The sequence below is a fragment of the Marmota marmota genome, unplaced genomic scaffold (assembly GCF_001458135.2).
Source record: "Marmota marmota marmota unplaced genomic scaffold, marMar, whole genome shotgun sequence".
Classification (NCBI taxonomy): Eukaryota; Metazoa; Chordata; class Mammalia; order Rodentia; family Sciuridae; genus Marmota; species Marmota marmota.
In genome coordinates, this window is record NW_026006028.1 from 336,318 (window position 1) to 339,579 (window position 3,262).

A 3,262-nucleotide genomic window follows, 5' to 3' on the forward strand; every position below is an offset into this window, starting at 1 on the left:
AATATCCATCACCCCTGCCAAGTATCAACAAGATCAAGTGCAAAAATATTTGTTGAGTTTCCAGTAATCTCCAAGTACTGTGGAAGCTTGACAAACACTTTCAAATGAAAGGATTTTTTCCTTGCCTCTGCAAAGGGCTACTTCAAATGAAAACAAAGCTTGGAGAGAGGACTGAGAACTAACTGAGTGTGTCAAGTTTCAAGCAGCTAGCAAAAACCATATTTGACTTAGAATTCCAAATGTATGTATCCCTATAGAGGAAGATGAAGTGAAACCTAAAAATCCAAAGAGTTCCTGCAAACAAACGACTAAACTGAGAAGAATATAATTTGGTGGACAAAGTGCGACTGGAGTACTGATGATTCTTGCCAAGTACGAACAAGATCAGATGAAAAAATATTTGCTGAGATTCCAGTAGAATCGGAGTTCTGTGGAAGCCTGGCAAATGCTTTCAAATAAAAGTGTTTTTCCCTTGCCTCTGCTTAGGGCTACTTCAAGAGGGAACAAAGCATAGAGATTGCACTGAGAACTAATTGTATGTGTCAAGTTTCAAGCAGCTAGCACAAACCGTGTTTGATTTAGAGTTCCAAATGCATCTATCCCTATAGGGGAAAATGAAATGAAGCTTAAAAAAATCAAGGTGTTCCTGGAAATGAATGCATGAACATAAAAGTACAGAACTTGGGGTGCCAAGTGCGACTGGAGTACCGATCATTCCTGCCAAGTATCAATGAGATCAGGTGAAAAAATATTTGATGAGATTCCTATAAACTCAGAGTTCTGTGGAAGCTTGGCAAATGCTTTCAAATGAAAGTGGTTTTTCCTTACCTCTGCTTAGGGCTACTTCACTGGGGAACAAAGCAAAGAGTGTGCACTGAAAACTACTTGATTGTGTCATGCTTTAAGCAGCTAGCTCAAACCGTGTTTGATTTCGAGTTCAAAATGCATCTATACCTACTGGGGAAAATGATGTGAAACCTAATAATTCAAAGTTTACCTGAAAACGAATACTTTAACCAGGACAAGCAAAATTTGGGGTGGGGGGTAAGTTCGACTGGAATACCCATCATTCCTGCCAGGTATCAACAAGATTGGGCAAAAAAATATTTGCTGAGATTCCAGTAAACTATGAGTTCTGTGGAAGTTTCACAAATGCTGTCAAATGAAAGTGTTTTTTCCTTGTCTCTGCTTAGGGCTATTTCAACAGGAAACAAAGCATTGAGAGCCCACTGAGAACTAATTGAGTGTGTCAAGTTTCAAGAAGCTAGCAAAACCGTGTTTGATATAGAGTTCAAACTGCATCTTTCCCTATGCAGGAAAATTAAGTTAAACCTAAAAATTTATAGTGTTGCTGCAAATGAACGCTTTAACCTAGAAGAACAAAATTTGGGGTGCCAAGTGTGATTGGGGTATCAATGATTACTGCAAGTATCAACAAGATTGGTGAAAAAATATTAGCTGACATTCCAGTAAACTCAGAGTTCTGTGGAAGCTTTGCAAACACTTTCAAATGCAAGTGTTTTTTCCTTGCCTCTGCTTAGGGCTACTTCAACAGGAAACGAAGCATAGAGAGTGCACTGAGAACTAACTGAGTGAGTCAAGTTTCATGCAGCTAGTACAAACCGCGTTTGAGTTAGACTTCCAAAAGCATGTATCCCTATAGGGGAAAATGTAGTAAAACCTAACCAATCAAAGTCATCTTGCAAAGGAATGATTCAACGAAGCAGAACAAAATTTGTGCTGCCAAGAGCAACTGGTATACACATTTTTTCTACCAAGTATCAACAAGTTCGGGTGAATAAATATTTGCTGAGATTCCAGTAAACTCAGAGTTCTGGGGAAGCTTTGCAAATGCTTTCAAATGAAAGTGTATGTTCCTTGCCTCTGCTTACAGCTACTACCACAGGGAACAAAGCATAGAGAGCACACCAGGAACTAAGTGAGTGAGTCAAGTTTGAAGAAGCTAGCACAAACCGTGTTTGATATACAGTTCCAAATGCATGTATCCCTATAAGGGAAAAGGAAGTGAAACTGAAAATTCAAAGTGCTCCTGCAAAGGAACGCTTCAACACTGAAGAACGACATTTGGGCAGCCAAGCGAAACCAGTATACTCATCTTTGCTGCCAAGTATCATCAAGATCGGGTGAAAAAGTTTTGCTGAGATTCCAGTAAACTCAGAGTTCTGTGGAAGCTCTGCAAACACTTTAAAATGAAAGTATATTTTCCTTGCCTCTGCTTAGGGCTACTTCAACAGGGAACAAAGGATATAGAATGCACTGAGGACTAATTGACTCTGTCAAGTTTCAAGCAGCTAGCCCAAACCGTGTTTGAGTTAGAGTTCCAAATGCATCTATCCATTTAGGGGAAAACATTGAAATCTAAAAATTCAAAGTGTTCCTGGAAATGAACGCTTTAACCTAGAAGAACAAAATTTGGGGTGCCTTGTTTGACTGGAGTACAGATCATTCCTGCCAAGTATCAATGGATCAGGTGAATAAATATTTGCTGAGATTCCAGTAAACTCAGAGTTCTGCGGAAGCCTGGCAAAAGCTTTCAAATGAAAGTGTTTATTTTCATTGCCTTTGCTTAGGGCTACTTCAACAGGGAACAAAGCAGAGAGAATGCACTGATAACTGATTGACTGTGACAAGTTTCAAGCCGCTAGCACAAACCATGTTTGATTTAGAGTTCCATCTGCATCTCTCCCTATAAGGGAAAAGCAAGTGAAACCTAAAATTTCAAAGTGTTTCTGTGAACAAATGCTTCAACCTAGAAGAACAAAATTTGGGGGGGGCAAATGCAACTTGAGTACCCATAATTCCTGAGAATTATCAACAAGAACAGTTGAAAAAATATTTTCTTTGATTCCTGTAAAATCAGTGTTCTGTGCAAGCTTGGCAAACACTTTCAAATGAAAGTGTTTCTTCCTTCCCTCTTCTTAGGGCTACTTCAATGGGGAACAAAGCATAGAGAGCACATTGAGAACCAATTGAGTGTGTCAAGTTTCAATCAGCTAGCACAAACCGTGTTGGATTTAGAGTTTCAAATGCATATATCCCTATATGGGAAAATGAAGTGACACCTAAAGATTCAATGTGTTCCTACAAATGATCGCTTCAACATAGAAGAATGAAATTTGGGGTGCCCAGTGCAACTGGAGTAGTGATTGTTCCTGCCAAGTATCAACAAGATGTGGTGAAAAAAATATTTGCTGAGATACCAGAAAACTCAGAGTTCTGTGGAAGCTAGGCAAATACTTTA